This window comes from Chiloscyllium plagiosum, unplaced genomic scaffold (assembly GCF_037043375.1).
Source record: "Chiloscyllium plagiosum isolate Xiang-an unplaced genomic scaffold, Cpla_swu_hap1 HiC_scaffold_2, whole genome shotgun sequence".
Taxonomy (NCBI): Eukaryota; Metazoa; Chordata; class Chondrichthyes; order Orectolobiformes; family Hemiscylliidae; genus Chiloscyllium; species Chiloscyllium plagiosum.
In genome coordinates this window covers 61931991-61950365 of record NW_028270140.1, presented here as the reverse complement: position 1 = coordinate 61950365, position 18375 = coordinate 61931991, and the positions used below count along the sequence as shown (strand labels likewise).

Sequence of the window (18375 nt, the reverse complement as noted above, 5' to 3'; positions counted from 1 at the left end):
AGTTCTGCGTCTTATGATCCTGGTCCGCAGCTACCTGATGAAGGAGCAGCGCTCAGAAAGCTAGTACTTCCAAATAAGCTTGTTGGACTATAACCTGGCATTGTGTGATTTTTAATTAAAAACTCTAGTAAAGCAAATCAACAGCAATCTACAGATTGTATGATTAAATTTCATGGAACACAAATATTTATCATTGCGGTATGAGCTGAACCTATCAGCACTAACAAAATGAGATACATTGACAAGTCATAAAAGGATCTTAATTGTTATTCAGCAAATCTTTAAAGAGAACATAAAATCAACCTTAGAAGGATGAAGCATTTTGATTACATTTATGTTTAAAAAGAAATATTATTCGATTTACAACCTCAATACTACAAGATGGCACATAAGAGTGAAGCAGCAATTAAATTAACACATTCAAATTTGTGTTTTAATGACTTAAAACTATTTCAATTTAGACAAATCAAATACAGTTTGTCTGGCTGACACTTCCCGCTTAGTAGGCTTTCTCTCAAGAGTACTTACCCCTGTTTCTCACCACATTTTCCCAACTTGAAAATTTAGCAGTACAGCTGAAAAATTGACTTGAGAATTTAATTTGGATTTTCAGAGAGAATCATTACAACCAATAGTTTTGACTGGCTAATGTTGCTAAATGCTGCTGGTTAGTTAATACGAACCAGTATAAAGTATAATTTCATGATCTGACAAGTGTCTGCACTACTTAATCAAATCTATTTATACTTAGATCCAACATTTAGAAAATGCTCCTACATCACTTACTCATGCGGCTTCTCAATTCAGTGGGAAAATTGCAGTCTTAAATTGTCCTCAATATAATCATGCCTCACATTCTAGTTGGCATCTTTTATTACAGTCCTTTGTTTGTATAAAGTTAAATGTTTACTGTTGTTAATATTACTATCTGGCAGGGTCTGGCAGGGATTCCTGAAGCCAAGTTGAACTGAGGAACAGGTGATGGACAAATGTTAATTGTGTATAATTATGTAAAAATTATTATTTGTCATATAATGCACAAACTATCATTCATATTTATACATTTATTCCTATATGTATTTGAGTTTGTGTTGGGAGAGAGTTGGAATAAAATTGACCAGAAATGTCTAAACAACATTTAAATCACTGGAGGTTAACAGTTAACGTGTCACAACTATTCTCACTAACTGCATCAATTAGGATGCAAAAGTCAAGACAGTCACAGGAATGAAGTATCGATATCTTCTTCAGTTATAAATTATTCATCAGCATTTTGTTTGGATGTCTTATGACACACCTCTGGCATGGGTGTAACTCAAACCTGATTACTGGCAATAATGTAATTGTAATGGTGCAATGTGTGAAACACTTCGACAAGTGTTCCTTGATTTAAAAAATTGTATTATTACAGCTGAAATATGAACTAAAAAGAATTGTATTTACTATTCAACTTAAATTAGGGCAGAGTAAAAGAAACCCAGAGTTTCTTGAAAATTAGGCCCATCCTCTCACTGTCTTTGCCTAGTAACAAAGAAACTCCCGCCTTTCCCTAATGCCATACAGAAGGAAACAAGATTACTTCAATAATTGAAGAAATGCAAACATGTTAATTCACAACTTGTTGCTAGTCCCTCTTACATACAAAATACGAAAGCAATACCTGGATTAACACCCTATCCTGATAAATACTCTTGCCTATAAAAATATACGAGGAGAAAGTGAGGTCTGCAGATGCTGGAGATCAGAGCTGAAAATGTGTTGCTGGAACAGCGCAGCAGGTCAGACAGCATCCAGGGAACAGGAGAATCGACGTGGCTTATGCCCGAAACGTCGATTCTCCTGTTCCCTGGATGCTGTCTGACCTGCTGCGCTGTTCCAGCAACACATTTTCACCTATAAAAATATACAACAGCATAATCAAATCAACAAATGCAGTGGAGGTTATAGATTTTAAAAATTCTCAATGCTTAAAACTAACAGGCAAATTATTAGTAACTTCTTGAACTACACATGATTCACTAAGCAGTCCTCTCGGACCTTTATTCCTGATGAAGGGCTTTTGCCCGAAACGTCGATTTTGCCTGTCCTCGGATGCTGCCTGAATTGCTGTGGTCTTCCAGCACCACTGATCCAGAATCTGGTTTCCAGCATCTGCAGTCATTGTTTTTACCTAGTCCTTCAGTTTAGGCATGCAAACAAGTCAGTGAGTAAAAGCACCAACTAAAATGGTATTAAGCCACAAAGACCAGACAAATCGGAGTTACAATCCTTAACAATGGTTAGCATCCTTGATTTTTAACAGAGAAGGAGGGCCAAATTTAGGCACAGTTGCTCCTCCTCCTTATTCTCTAGTACAATGAATATGTACGCATGTTGGGGATAGGAAGATTAGATCAGGTTCTAGTGCATTCATAAGTAAATAGGCTAACAATAATGTCTTCTAAATTCACATATGGCACGTCACCAGGTTGAGACACAAAGGGTTTGCTGTCATTTGTCATGCTGCGTCCCAGAACAAGTCACTGCATTTAAAATAATGGAGAAATGGGAGACTAGCCAGGGAAACACTGGGATAGCTGATTCTGCAGGTGACAAAAGTATGAATGGCTTTCAGTGGCAGATGGGCAGAGGTAGATGACGTTTTAGGTGAGGTAAGGTAAATATCCTTGCCAAAATTACAACATTCAAAGCTCTGTTTGAGTCAAAAAAGAAGCTGCGATTGCAAAGAAGGCAAAAAAAAAAACGAGATTTCAGTAGCTGACTTCCAAATTCAGTCCCACGTCAAAATGCCTGAACCATATGCTGCACTATTTTGCGGATAAAATATGGTTTATAACTGTCACTAAGGTGAAATATTACAGATTCTCCTTCCCCTGTGCTTTCAGTAATAACCCACCACTGGTGACAACATAATCTGTGATACTCACAGTATTCCAGAATATTAAAAAAAGCTAATTTTAATGCACATAATTGGATTATCTCGGTGCCTTTCCCATAGTGCCTTTCATTTTAGCTGCCAATGGAGAGTACTACTTTGATTTGTTTGGTAGCTCTCCAGATTGCTGCATCTTGTTTGTAACAAGGAAAATTAATATGTACTTTATAAACAGCATAGGTAGGTATCCTTCCTTCTTAAAATTGTGAGAGAGCTTTTCCGATTTGCTCACCCACATCAGTTCCTGATGTACCAGCTTGTAAATTTTGACACTTGAATTCACATCTATCGAAGTCTCACCATTTCCCATGCTAACCTGTTTAGCCACAGAGAGTTTTCTATGCATCTTGCACCAATTTCAAATGCAGAATCAAGTTACAGTACGCTTACATGAAAACAAAAGTTAAAAAAAATCACAACACCAGGTTATAGTACAACAGATTTATTTGAAAGCACTGCTCCTTCATCAGGTGGTTCATTTGGCAGTGAGTGCTTCCAAATAAACCTGCTGGACTATAATCTGGTGTTGTGTGATTTTTAACTTTGACCAATCCAGTCCAAAGCTAGCACTTCCAAATCACGAAAGCAAAAGATTTTTCAGCTTTCAACTGTAAAGACAATCCAGCCGTACAAAGGTCTCTTTCATTGTAAGATAAAGAAAGTTCAACAATTAAATTATGAAAACACATTTTGAAAGGTAGGTATTATTATTTTGAACCTTGAAATGCAGTAGATACTGCCATAGGAACAAAAATGTGATCTGGTCTCCAGTGCTAGGCCTGCATGGCACTGGAAGGCTTTCTGATGAAGTACATACCATGCTTTAGAAGAAACTAAACTGGAAGTTCAGGCCAGACATCTAGATCTCCAGGACAGGTCAAGTAAAAATAGGAGTGGAATGGCTATTTGATAAGGAGTGTCCTGCTTGGCCACACTAGCCCATTACAGCATTCGTGACCACATGACCTTTACAGTCAAAGAAGGATCTTTGAAGCCACAGCTACAATATAGAAGACTAAAAGCCATTTTTCACATACTGTAGCTGTTTGTCTCTGACACACAATGTGATAATTTTTTTCCAGCAAGGTTAATTGAGGCATATTAAAAAAATGACCAGTACACCAGGGATAGCACACCTGCTCTTCTTCAAATAATACTATAAGATGAGGTCTTTTATACCTGCCCTGTGCATAGACAGGACCTCAGTTTAACATCCCATCAGCAGAGTACAGATAGAGCAGGGTGCAGATAGAACAAGGCACTTAACCAAGTGGAGATAGAAAGCACCTCTAATCAGAACTGGATGGTCAGAGTCTGATCATGTCTGACTGCCACATTCAAGACTTAGGAATTTAATCATATACAGAAATATAGTACGGAATCAGACTCTTCAGTCCAACTCATCCATGTGGATCATGTTCCCAAAATAAACTAGCCCCACCTGTCTGCGTTTGACCCATCGCTCCCCTAACATTTCTCATTCATGTATCTGTTCAAATGTCCTCTTAAAATGCTACAGCTGTATCGGCATCCATTATTTCCTCTGGCAGTTCATTCCACACACTAACCACTCTTAAAAAAGAGTTACCATTGTCATTTTTAAATTTTTCTCCTCTGCCCTTAAAAACAGGCACCCTAATTTTTAATTCCCCCAATTTCAGGAAAAGATCTTTGTTACTCATCTTATCTATGTCCCTCATAAATTTTACAACATCTATAAAGTAATCCCGCTCCAGTGAAAAAAAGTCAGCCTTTGTAGTGTATTTGTATATATTAAACCTTCCATTCCTAGCAATGTGCTGGTAAGTCTTTTCTGAAACCTGTCTAATTTAATAATATCTTTCCTATAAGAGGGCAACTAGAACTGCACATGAAGATCTTGACTCACAGCATGGACGGGTTGGATCGAAGGGTCTGTTTCCATGCTATAGATCTCTATGACTCTAGTTTGTCTCTCTCCTTTACACATTTTTTTTTACTATATAAGTTAAATATTGTTCAGAAAAGATATTTTTCAAACTTTTTGCCTTCCACCCATTAAGACACGATTTCAAGAATACCACATTTCAAAAGGGGAAAATCCTTACGCTGCAGCAGAAGAGGCCGTTGCCTGGAAGATAAACAGATGCTAGCAACATTTTCGTGGTGATCGCACCACAGATCAGTTAACTTCCAAGTTTTATTTTTAAAAAATTCACACCAAATACAGCATTTAAAAATTAAACCATGTTTTTGTAGATGGGCACCTACTGCTAACTGCAGCTTAGTGGCTCTTTTATGCTTTTCAAGACGGTAGGTAGTGTTCAAGCTCGGAGCCCATTCAAGACCAGCGGCATCGTTTTCTTTGTACTTCTCATCTTTTTTCTCCTCTTTTTCCTTTCATCTGAGGCCGGAGCATTGTCAGCGAGGCAATGGCTGCAGCGTCGACAGTGTGGATCGAGACTTCATGCAGCGGCAGTGATGCCTGGAGCTTGGATTCTTGGTGGTAGCGGTGCCCAAAATGGGGACACCGGTGGCAACAGACAGAGTCTTGGTGGGGTTGACGAGCTGGCAGCAGCAGAGCCGGGGTCTCCTGGGGCATTTGGCGCCATTGCGGCTGTTTCTGGAGTAGGACTCCTTGAGGACCAGAACACTTAGTTGTCTGGAGGTTGGCCAACATGGTGCCACTATTTACAAAAAGGTGGTAAGGAAAAGCTAGGGAATCTTGAGGGACAGGATTTACATGTAATTGGAAAGGTAAGGACCAATTAGAGATAGTCAATATGGCTTTGTCAGTGGGAAATCATGTCTTACTAACTTGATTGGAGTTTTTATTAAAAGTAGTAATGAAAAGGACTGATGAGGGCAGAGTGGTGGGCTTGATCTATATGGATTTCAGTAAGGCATTGAACAAGGTTCCTCGTGGTAGACTGGTTAGCAAGGTTAGATTACACGGGAGAACTAGCCATTTGGATACAGAACTGGCTTAAATGTAGAAGACAGAGGGTGGTGGTGGAGGGTTGTGTTTCAAGCATGGAGGCCTGTGACTAGTGTTGTACCACAAGGATCACTGCTAGGTCTATTGCTTTTGTATGTTAACATAGGAGGTGTAGTTAGTAAGTTCGCAGATGACACTAAAATTGGAGGTGGTGTTGTGGACAGTGAAGAAGGTTACCCCAGAGTACAATGGGATCTTGAGCTAATGGGCTAAAGAGCCAAGGATTGGCAGATGGAGTTTAATTTAGATAAATATGAGGTGCTACATTTTGGAAAGACAAATCAGGGCAGGTCTTATACACTCACTGGTAATGTCCTGAAGTGTGTTGCTGAACAAAGAGATCTTGCAGTGCAGGTATATAGTCCTTTGGAGTCGCAGTAGAGAGGATAGTGGAGGCAGCGTTTGGTATGCTTGTCTTTACTGGTCAGTGCATTGTTGAAAGTATTGCATGCACTTCTGGTCTCTCTCCTATAGAAAGGATGTTGTGAAACTTGAAAGGTTTCAGAAAAAATTTACAAGGATGTTGCCAGGGTTGCAGAGTTTAAGCTATAGGGAGAAGCTGAATAGGCTGGGGCTGTTTTGCGTAGAGTGTCAGAGATTGAGGGGTGACCTTATAGAGGTTTAGAAAACGATGAAGGGCATGGATAGGGTAAATAGAAGGTCTTTTCCCAGGGATGGAGGAATCCAAAACGAGACAGCATAAGTTTAAGGTGAGAGGGGAAAGATATAAAAAGGACATAAAGGGCAACTTTTTCACATAGAGGATGGTGCGTGTATGGAATGAGTTGCCAGAGGAAGTGGAGGAGGCTGGTACAATTGCAGCGTTTAAAAAGGCATCTGGTTGGGTATAATGAATAGGAAGGATTTAGAAGGATATAGGCCAAATACTGGCAAATGGGACTAGATTAATTTTGGATATTTCATCAGTTTGGACAAGTTGGACCGAAGAATTTGTTTCCATGCTGTACCACCTCTATGACTTTATGACCTTGCAGAAACTCTGAAGCCCTGCTTTAAACCCAAAGTTGAACAGAAGATGAACACTTTGTAAGTATTCTCTTCTTATCTTTATTGTAACTCAAAAATGGCAGCAGTTTGTGGCGACAAAACACCTTTCACTGTATCTTCAAGATATATGCGACAATAAATCATTCATTAAATCACTTGGCAGGAATACTGAATGAGATTTAATAAGCAATCAGGCGATGGAGATTCTTCATAGTTAAATAATGCATAGAGGACAATAAAAGGTATTAAAGAATATCGGCCAAATGGGTATATGCAGCAAAACCAGAAGTTGCAGCAAAAGCTCAGCAGATCTGGCAGCATCTGAAGAGAAATCAGAGTTAACATTTCAGGTCCAGTGACCCAGTATATGCAGTTTAGTACATGTTGCGGACTAGACATCAGAATAACGACTCTTTGGTTCGCTTCATTATTCAATCCTAAATGATTTTAGAGATGTAATAAAGCCACTATATTCTTCTAAAAGATAAAAGAAAACTAGTTTTTCTACACTTTATCTTGAGTCTTTTTTGGCTACTGCCCACCACTTTCTGTAATTTGCCTTGTTACAGTTCAGACTTCGGAAGCTCGTGTGGGAACTGGTCTTAAACAGTGTAAATGGATAATCGTGAGATCTATTTCTTAAATCAGTCAGGAACAGCAATAATGTCAGTAATTAGAGAGAAATTGGCTTTCCATTTACTCAGGCTTTCAAGTGGTATCGTGACTTCTACCATAAACTATTCTATGGTTAACATGGCTGAATACTCAAATGTTTCTTTAAAGCCAAGTAATAGGTCAAAATCTATCTTTCTCTCCAATTAAAAGTATATTCTGCAGTAATTTCATACCAATTAAGGCAATGTTTTCAGAGTTTGGGCAGAATCAACAAATTTTAAATACAAAAAGTACAACAGAAACCCTAGCTTATCCAGGAGGATGGACAGAGACAAAGACAAATTTGAAACTGAATGAACTCTTACTTGAATAGCTTAAGGATTAAACATGATACCGCAATAAACTATATTTGATCCTTCATCTGCACGGAAGTTGTTGATCCCAACAAACAAGAAAATGGCACGGTGGCTCAGTGGTTAGCACTGATGCCTCACAGCACCAAGGACTTGGGTTCGGTTTCACTCTCAGGCAATTGTCTACGTGGAATTTGCATATTCTCCCAGTCTCTATGTGGGTTTCCTCTAGAAGCTCCAGTTTCCTCCCACAGTCCAAAGATGCACAAGTTATGTGAATTAGCCATGATAAATTACCCATATGTGTCCAGAGATGTGTTGTTTAGGTGGATTAGCCATGGGAAATGACGTTGGGGGGGTGAGTCTGGATGGAATACTCTTCAGAGAGTCAGTGTGGACTCGATGGGCCAAATGGCCAGATTCCACACACTAGGGGTTCTATGAAGACATTTTTTTGTACAGCTTCTAAAACAGAGCAAATGATCCTGAGAACATACCAAAGCGGTAAGAATGAATAAAGTCCCTATAGTGAGGTTAGAACAGGTTACCAAAGCCACAGTTCATTCTTAAGGCTTTGGAAAAGCATTTATAGAAATGTGTGCATGTATGCACATCCAGTTGGCCTGAAACTGGAGTGGGAAATTAATAAAACTTAGTGGCATTCCTGCTACCTATCCAGCTGAAACCCTCCTGGGGTGGGTGGGGGCTGGTGGTGGTTTCAGGAAACATGTTTAAACTGGAGTCTTTTGAAAGACAGAGGGGATATAGGGATAAAGTTCTGCATTAAATTAGTCAAGTCGCCTTGAAATTCTGCCACTGATCTCTCTATCTTCCACCACTGAACTTCAAAGGGAATGAAGGGTTCAAAGCAGGACACAAGTGGAGAAAGTCAGAGGAGAGTTGAGATCACTTACAGCTGGGTGAACATGGTATAAGAGGATCAACTGCCAGCACCTAGAAATCATTTTGATTTGAAGTTAATGGTTTTTTAGCCCAAGAGAAACAGATTGCCCTCCCTGTAATGTTAAAAGCTTAAAATTATACTCTCTCTCTGGACATTAATGTAACATTAAATGGGTTAAACTGCACTGTCTTTGGGTGGGAGCAACATTCATGCAGGAATGGGGATGACTCACCCTTACTTGAGCAGCCATTTACTACTACTCTCCTGCTATTATCAAATTAAACTCTCATTCAGTCCCTTCCATTCAGAATTTTTTTTTTGATTTCAAAAATATACTTTATTCATAAAATGCTTTGATGATCTGTACAACTGGACATGCCATACATATGTAAACATTCCATTTGTTTGCATACCGAAAACAGAGTAATCATTCCTATTTACAGGTCTGTACAATTACATTTTTAGCTGAGGCGTCAGCAGAGCCCAAATGACTGCGCGGGCCCCCTGTTCATCTTTAGGCAGGCAGATGTTACACGGTGGTCTTTCCCCACCGCGCCTTGGCGGCAGCTGCCCCAAGCTTCAGCACGTCCCTCAACACGTAGTCCTGGACCTTGGAATGTGCCAGTCTGCAACACTCAGTCGGGGTCAACTCCTTCAGCTGGAAGATCAACAGGTTTCGGACCGCCCAGACAGCGTCCTTCACAGAGTTGATGATCCTCCAGGCACAGTTGATGTTCGTCTCGGTGTGCGTCCCGGGGAACAGGCCGTAGAGCACGGAGTCCCGCGTCACGGCGCTGCTCGGGACGAACCTCGACAAACACCACTGCATTCCTCTCCAGACTTCCTCTGCGTAGGCACATTCCAGAAGGAGGTGTATGACAGTCTCGTCCCCCCCGCAGCCGCTTCGAGGGCAGCGTGCAGTGCGGCTGAGAGTCCAGGTGTGCATAAAGGATCTCACAGGCAGAGCCCTTCTCACCACCAGCCAAGCCATGTCTTGGTGCTTGTTGGAAAGTTCTGGCGATGAGGCATTCTGCCAAATGGCTTTGACAGTCTGCTCAGGGAACCGCTGATAGGATCCGCCCTCTCCTTTTCCCGAAGGGTCTCAAGGACACTATGTGCTGACCACTTCCTGATGGACTTGTGGTCAAAGGTGTTTTTCTTCATAAACTCCTCCACGAAGGACAGGTGATACGGAACGGTCCAACTACTCGGAGCGTTCCGCGGTAGCGAGGCCAGGCCCATCCTTCGCAACACTGGGGACAGGTAGAACCTCAGTACGTAGTGACACTTGGTGTTTGCGTACCGGGGATCCACGCACAGCTTGATGCAGCCACACACAAAGGTGGCATTGGGTGTATTTTTTGCCCCGTTGCCCAGATCTTTGTACAGCGAGTCCCTTCGGACCCGGTCCATCTTTGACCTCCATATAAACTGGAAGATGGCCCGGGTGACTGCAGCGGCACAGGTTCTGGGAATAGGCCAGACCTGTGCCACGTATAACAGCAGTGACTGCCTCACACCTGATGACCAGGTTTTTTCCCCGCGATGGAGAGCGACCGTAGCTTCCATCTGCCCAGTTTCTGCCTCACTTTGCTGATACGCTCCTCCCAAGACTTGGCGCACGCCCCAGCACCTCCGAACCAAATACCCAGCACCTTCAGGTGGTCGGTCCCAACAGTGAAGGGGATCGAGGATTGGTCGGCCCAGTTCCCGAAGAGCATGGCCTCGCTCTTGCCTCGGTTTATCTTGGCCCCCAAGGCCCGTTCGAACTGGTCACATATGCACATGAATCTGCGCACGGACAGTGGATCCGAGCAGAAAACGGCGACGTCATCCATGTACAGGGAGGCCTTAACCTGCAGGCCCCCGCTGCCAGGAATAGTCACCCCTCTCAGGCTCGCATCCTTCCTGATGGACTCGGCAAATGGCTCTATGCAGCACACAAACAAGGCAGGAGAGAGAGGGCTGCCCTGCCTGACTTCAGATCTGATTGGAAAGCTATCTGATTCCCACCCATTGATTGAGACTGCACTGACAATGTTGGTGTAGAGCAGTCTGATCCAATTGCAGATTCCCTCCCCAAAGCCCATTTTGGAGAGAACATCTCTCATATACCTGTGTGATATCCTGTCAAAGGCTTTCTCCTGGTCCAGGCTGATCAGGCAGGTGTCCAACCCTCTGTCCTGCACACTGACTGTTGTTTATAAATGACTGTACTGCCTAAATAATTCAATCTAGAAGTTTATGGATTGTATAAAAGTTGATAATGTCATAGTGATCAGAGTAACAGACTTCAAGATGACTGAGAATGTTGAAATAGGCAGATACAATTTAGAGTAACTAAATGTGTGACTGTATTCACACTGATAGCCACCTTAGCAAGGAAGGAGTGAGAGGAAATGCAGAGATATCTTCAGCAGCTAACATTGTCTCTAGAGTTTCTCCATTCACAGGTAAAACCACCGGACCACCACCCCTTCACAACCTGATCCAACAAATTCAATCAGCTCCCCAGTCATGAGCATGAAAAGTGAAGAAGAAGTTAACAACGGTGAAGAGGAGGTCAGTACGCTTTTTGTCAGTGGCTTACCTGTAGCCATTAAACCATGTGAGCTTTTCCTTGTCTTTCGATCATTTAAGACATATAAAAGTTCACTGATCAAGCTGACATCAAAACAGCCAGTTGGATATGTTACATTTGACAGCGGAGAGGAAGCAGACACAGCAAAGAATGCGGTGTTCACCAAGCCTGCTGTTGCAGCTGCACTGCACAGTCAGATGCGCAGATATCCTCCATCTGAAGCATCTCTGCAAGGATGGAAATGTCATCCATTTTGTTAAGTATTTAACTGCACTTATCCAAGAATTCAGATTTCTCCGTGGAGTGATGCAGAAGGATAGACTGGATTTTGTTTTCACTGAGTCAGGAAATCATTTGCATAACAATTCCCCAGGATGAGGGCATTTACATTTACATTATCTCGGAGGATGAACTCATCCGACCATTGTACCTGGGGTAACATGTGGTTATGGGGGAAAAGAGTGGCCAGAGTACCTGTGAGTATTACCAACTGACCTGTATAAAAGGGGATGTGTGTTGTTCAGAGCCTTACTTTGACTCGACGTCGCATGTCTGCGAAGACATGCACCTTGTTTGTACAGGTTTTAATAAACTTTTAACTGTTTGCAGAAGTTGTTGTATGTGAATCGCATCTAGTAGGTGAAACCTCAGCAAAAGAACCTAACATCCCTAAAGGGTCTAAAGCTCTTCAACACAGCTCCATAGATTTTCCCCTCCCACAATAATCAAGTTTCCGCAGCATTCATTTCGGGCTGGTCTATTTTGTCTGCATGAGATCGGATCACAAAATTAAATAAGAACTCTAGACTGGTTTATGACAGCTCAATTCAACAGCCAGCTCAACAGACAATTACCCACGCCTTTAACCAACTTAAAAACTCATTAATGGAAAACTGCAAATCTAGACAATTAGCAGATTAAAAAAAGTTAAACCTCAATTAAAAACAGGTTTGGGTCATAAGTTTTACTTTACTTCCTCATTCTTCTTCAACCAGATTTGTTCTCATTTTACTAAAAACCACAGGCTAATTTAAAACTCTGATTATATCTAAAAAGCAGCCAGCATAAACATGTCTCTATTAGTTCCAAGTTATAGACTGAGATCAAAAGTACCAATTAGTCATGTGAAAATATCACTGGTGTGATCACTGCAATCTGACATCAAGAAGTACTAAACATTTGCAGGAATTGCCAAAGGTAGCAAATACGGGGGTTTCCCAAAATATAAACACCTATCTTTGCCAAAGATCTTAAGATTTAAACAGGAACCTGTTGTTAAGTGTAACAGCAAGAAGGGTCAGTGAGAAAAAGAACTACAATGAATACTCCAAATCATTCATCTTACTTCAGCAGAAGCAAGTATATTAGAGTCTATTGATGGCTGTTTCCCAGAATGGTGGTTTCCAAGAATCAGGACGAGGACCATTGCTGTCATTGATCCATATTAAAATGACCTAGATTCAGGTGCGCAGAGCATAAATTCAAAATGTGTGGATAAATCAAAATTTGGAAGTATGTGAATTATAAGAAAGATAGTGATCGATCTCTTGAGATCAGAGATGGGCTAGTAGAATTGACAGGCATTTGTCGGATAAAATTTATTACAGTGACGTGAAATTATATATTTTGGCAGGAAAAAGGGGAAAAGGCAACATACTCTTCAGTGTATGAGCTAAAGGAGGAGGTGTAGAATAAAGTTTTGGAGTATACTGGCACAAATATACGCCGTAGATGTAGGTTTACAGCATGGCAGGTCAAAAAAGCAGTTGGTAAGGCAGACAGGATCCTACACTTTATAAATAGATGGTAGCGATGATGTGGAGGTGCTGGTGACGGACAAGGTCAAAATTCATACAACGCCAGGCTATAGTCCAATGGACCTATTTGAAAACACCAGCATTGGACTGCTGCTCCTTCATCAAGAGCTAGCGAGAGAGGAAGACCATAGACACAGAATTTATTAGGAAAAGATCAAAGGGTCATACAACTCATGCGAACAAACTGAACACACCTAAGGTGGTTCTTAAAATCTTTAATCAGTTAGAATGGAAGTGCAGGTTTCAATTGATTAACATGCAAATCTCAATTTTTTTCAAGTCACTGTCCTAAGAAAACTTAATAGAAGGAGGTGACACCTCCAGTCAGACTGTATTTTTGGCATGTCTTGTTTGGAGTCTGTGTCTTGACCTGAAGTCAGATTGGTTTTATTTCCAAAATAGGAGTTTATAAAATGCCACATTGACTGACTGTCTACAAATTTTGTGCTTTTTGAACAAAATAGAATGCGAGACATCATGAGGTTATCTATGGGCTGGCGTTAGAGTGAGATACTGAAGTTAGACACTTCTATCTCCACCACGACAGACACCTCAGTACTTCATTTTACCATTAGCCCATGGATAACCTCACAATGCTTCAGTTCTCTAACGTCCACTGTAAACATGTTAAAGAAGCCATTCCCTCCAAACAAGCCCTGCGCATTGAAAGGATCGGATTAGATGAGGAGGAACATGATGGACACCTAAAGATGCTGAAAGATGGTTTTATAAGTACAGGATACAATGCTCAAGTCATCGATTGCCAGTTCCAACATGCCATGGCAAACAATCATAATGACCTCCTCAGAAGACAGACACGACCGATAGGGTACCCTTTGTCATCCAGGATTCCGCAGGAGCAGGGAAACCGGGCCACGTTCTTCACAGCCTTTAATGCATCATTGATGATGACGAACTGCCAGCTAAGATCATCCCTACGCCTCCAGTTCTCACCTTCAAATGACCACCAAACCTTGAAACAGACCAACACAGCAAATTACCCAGCCTCCTGGACAACTGACCACAATACCACACAACACTGCCATGGCAACCTCTGCAAGACTGACATGGATACTGCCATCATACTTGGGAACATGACGCAATACATACATCAGATACTCCTGTGATTCAGCCAAATGGTGTCTAACTCACACCACAGAAAAGGATGTCTGAGGCATGGTATATTGGCGAGACCATGCAAATGCTACAACAATTGATGAATGGACATTGTGCAACAATCACTAGACAGGAATGCTCCCTTCCAATCGGGAAACACTTCAGTGGACAAGCCTCCGACCTTCGGGTAAGCATCCTCCAAGTCAGCATTAGAGATACACAACAATGCAGAATCACCAAGGAGCAACTGATAGCCAAGTTCCATACCAATGAAGACAGCCTCAATCATGATCATGGGGTCATGTCACGTTACATTACATGTGATCCCACTGTACAGTTCTGTATTTGTAAAATCCTCCTTACTTTCCTGTTTTGACACCACTACTTTGATAACTTATGATCTCTCGGCCTTAAAATTAGTTTGTACACATTTGGATCGCTTGTTACTTCGGTTGGACCCTCATTATGAGGCTCTTATACCGATCATATTTTTCCAGTCGTTTGATTTGTCTCCTAACACCACCTTTTTAAAAAATTTTTGTAATTATCTCTCTGACTTAATTGGATTTTAGGTCATCCTTTCACTTGTTTTTAAGATATTTTAACACTTTATTCACTGTCTGACACACTTGATCACCTGCAGAGAGACTTATTATTCAGCTTGTTGACACTCCTACCATTTGTAAGATCTTTTGATCTCAGATAATAAAAAAAACTCTGTGCCGGTCTTCTCCTCAATTCACCTGACGAATGAGCAGCGCTCAGGAAGCTTGTGATTTCAAATAAACCTGTTGGACTATCACCTGATGTTGTAGTACTTTGGACTTTATTCCCCCAATCCAACACTGGAACCTACACATCATTGTTACCATTGACACCATAGACATTCCAGGACACACAATCTTCAGGCAAACAGGGGAGGGTGCACAAGTTGATGCGGTGTCGAATTATTAGTTAGGGAGTCAGTTACTGCAGTAAGTAGAGTTGATATCTTGGAAGGGTCATCAATTGAGGCTTTGTGGGTAGAATTTAGGAATAAAAAGTGGGCCGTCATGCTGTTAGAAGTATATCACATGCCCCAAACAAAGTCAGCGGACGACTGAGGAACAGATATATAGTTAATTAATTAAGGCATGTAAAAACAATAATAGGGTAAGTATATCAGGGGATTTCAATTACTTTAATATTCATCAGTATTATCATTGTATAAAGAGTTGGGGGTCGGGGGGGGGGGGGGAAGCGGAAGCAGGGGTACGAGAGAGAACAAAGTCCCCTGTACACATTTCATGCTAACAGGTCGATGGTCCTGCAAGGGACAGTGCAGTGCAGTGCTAAATCTGAAACTGAACAGATGTTTCAGTTAACGGGGAGGTGCATTTTAGTGACAGCAAACACAACACTGTACACTTTAAGTTTGTCACGGACAAGGAGAAAGAGGCCAGCAAAACAATAATAAAAAATGAACTTTTGGATTGGGGTAAGGCACACTTAATTACAATAAAGACAGATCTGGCCAAATGAGACTGAGAACAGAAACTGGGGAGTAAATCTACAGCAGAATAGTGGCAAGTGTTTAAAAAAGGTACTGGGGGAAGTACAGGCCAAACATACTTCCTTTAGCATGAACTGTAGGAGCAACAAGCCAAGAGGACCATGGATGTCTAGCAATATTCAGAACTGAATAAAAAGGAAAAGAGAGATGACTAAAAGGAATGAAATGGAGGCCGTAGACATTACGAAGTGGGGGCAAAGGGGAACTCAAGAAAACAATTAGGAGAGCAAAGAGGGGCTATGAGAAAATGCTGGCTGGTAAGATTAGGGAGAATCCCAAGTTATTCTGCAAGTATACCAAGGAACACAACAAGGGAAATAATGGATCATATTAAGGACCAAAGGGGCAATCTGAGAGAGAAGCCGGAAGACACCTGTACAATGTTAAATGTGTACTTCACATCTGTCTTTACTCAGGAAAAGGAAGATGCAAGTACAGAGTTCCAATGATGGACAGTGAAGTTCTTGAATAAATAGATATAAGAAACGAGATGCTGGAGGTTTCGGCAGATTTAAAAGCGGACAAATCCCAATTCTGAGTGAGTTGTATCCCAGGCTGTTGCAGGAGACAACGGCAGGAAATTAGAGGGGCACTAAACCAAACTCCGGAATTATTTTTGGCCACAAGGGAGATGCCAGAGGATTGGAAAACCACTAATGTCATTCAACTTTACAAGAAAGGTCATAGAGATAGACTAAGGGACTATAGACCAGTGAGTCTAACATCAGTGGTATAGAAACTATGGAGAAAATAGTGAAGGATAAAATTAATCACCACTTAGAGAGGCAAAGTTTGATCATGGATAGTTAGCATGGCTTTGTCAGAGGTAGGTTATGTTTAACAAACCTGAGAATTTTACAAGGAAGTAACTAAGGTTGGAGTAGTTGATGTAGTTAATTTGGATTTCAGCATGACCTTTGATAAAATCCCAATTGGGAATTTGACAAAAGTTAAAAAGGTCATGGGATCCAGGGTAACATAGCAAGATGGACTGAACATGGTCTCCTGTCACTAATCCAGAGGGTAGTCACAGACTACACACGTTTGTGTGGCTGAAGCCTGGTGAAAAGTGGCATATCACCTGAAATCCGTAGTGGGTTCTTTCTTGTTTGTGATCTTCCTAAGTGATGTAGATTCATTCAGAGGGTGGTGGGAGTATAGAATGAGCTGCCAGAGGAAGTGGTAGAAGCTGGTACAATTACAAACATTTAAAAAGGCATCTGAGTGTGTATGTGAATAGGAAGGATTTATAGGGATATGGACCTGGTCAGCATAGGCTAGTTGGACCGAAGGGTCTGTTTCCATGACTTCACCTGATGAAGGAGCAATGCTCCAAAAGCTTGTGATTTCAAATAAACCTGTTGGACAAATAAGCTGGTGTCACGTGACTTCTAATTTTGTCCAACCCAGTCCAACATTGGCAACTCCATATCCTGATGTGCAAAATGGCATAGTGCTGTTTCTAAATCTTATGGTCTGTGCGGGACACTTCACAACTTTTTTAAAAAAACAAAAGAGCTTGGTTGAGTTCTTTAAGTGTCACGAATATTCAAGACTATGGGCTTAGTGCAGGAAAGCATAACTAATGTAGGTAGTATATTTTTGTCAATACAGACTTGATGAGCCAAAGGGCCTCTTCAACACTGTATGATTCTAAGGGAAGATTCAGAGCAAATTTAATAAAGATGTTCAAAATCGTAAATTATCCAAACAGAGTGAATACAGTCTGTTCTGATAGAACGTAAGAGTTCTGTGCCCAAGCAATGCCACGTCATAAGAGAATCAAGTAATAACAGCACCATTTAAACCAATGAGACCGGAATTGCGTTATAGCTAATGCAGGTAAGGAAAGTTCACATTCTACAAATAGTAGCCTAAATTCTTAAATTGGATTATAGCCAATTCGCATTGAAGAAATGCGCATTATAGCAGAACCGACTGTTGAAGAAAAGCTGTTCATTTTACCGGAGGGGATAAAAACCAAATGATACTGGTATAAAAATGGTGATCGTGAAAAGATGACAGAGGTGACATTTTTAAATATACAGCTTATTTTACCTGGAATGCATAACACAAATAGATGGCGAAGGCAGATTCAATCATGACTCCAAAAGGAAGGTGGACAATCACCAGATAAGACTTTGCAGGGTTACAGGAAGATGGCACAGTAATGCAATTCAGTGAAATGCTATGGCAAAGAACTAGTATGTACTCATTGAGCTAATTGATCTCCTTCAGTGCTATGATTCTATGATAGATCAATATTAGCAAATTTATTCAAATACTGCAATTCCTAAAAGGAACTTGCAACACTAATTGATCTCACTTGTTTAATTCCCAAGCTTTTTGTTTTATTGTCTCTGCTGAAAATGTTTCTTCTTTCTTGGCACTCCATTTAAATTCCATGTCAATGACACAATCTTTACTTTCTCTATGTTTGTCTTCTATTCATCTTCTCTCAAGTGGGACCAGAGATCTCCAACCGGCAATGAAGTCACTCATATCCAACTGGACACA

The 18375-nt window shown here is 41.1% G+C and overlaps 1 protein-coding gene and 1 pseudogene across 1 annotated transcript in view; one reads left to right on the top strand and one right to left on the bottom strand.

The window, feature by feature from the left end:
• The window catches only part of LOC122561773 (semaphorin-4D-like), a 269699-nt gene that overhangs the window by 192764 nt on the left and 58560 nt on the right, over nt 1-18375 (bottom strand). The window lies entirely within an intron of this gene.
• On the top strand, nt 11316-11633 carry LOC148151905 (RNA-binding protein with multiple splicing 2 pseudogene; annotated as a pseudogene).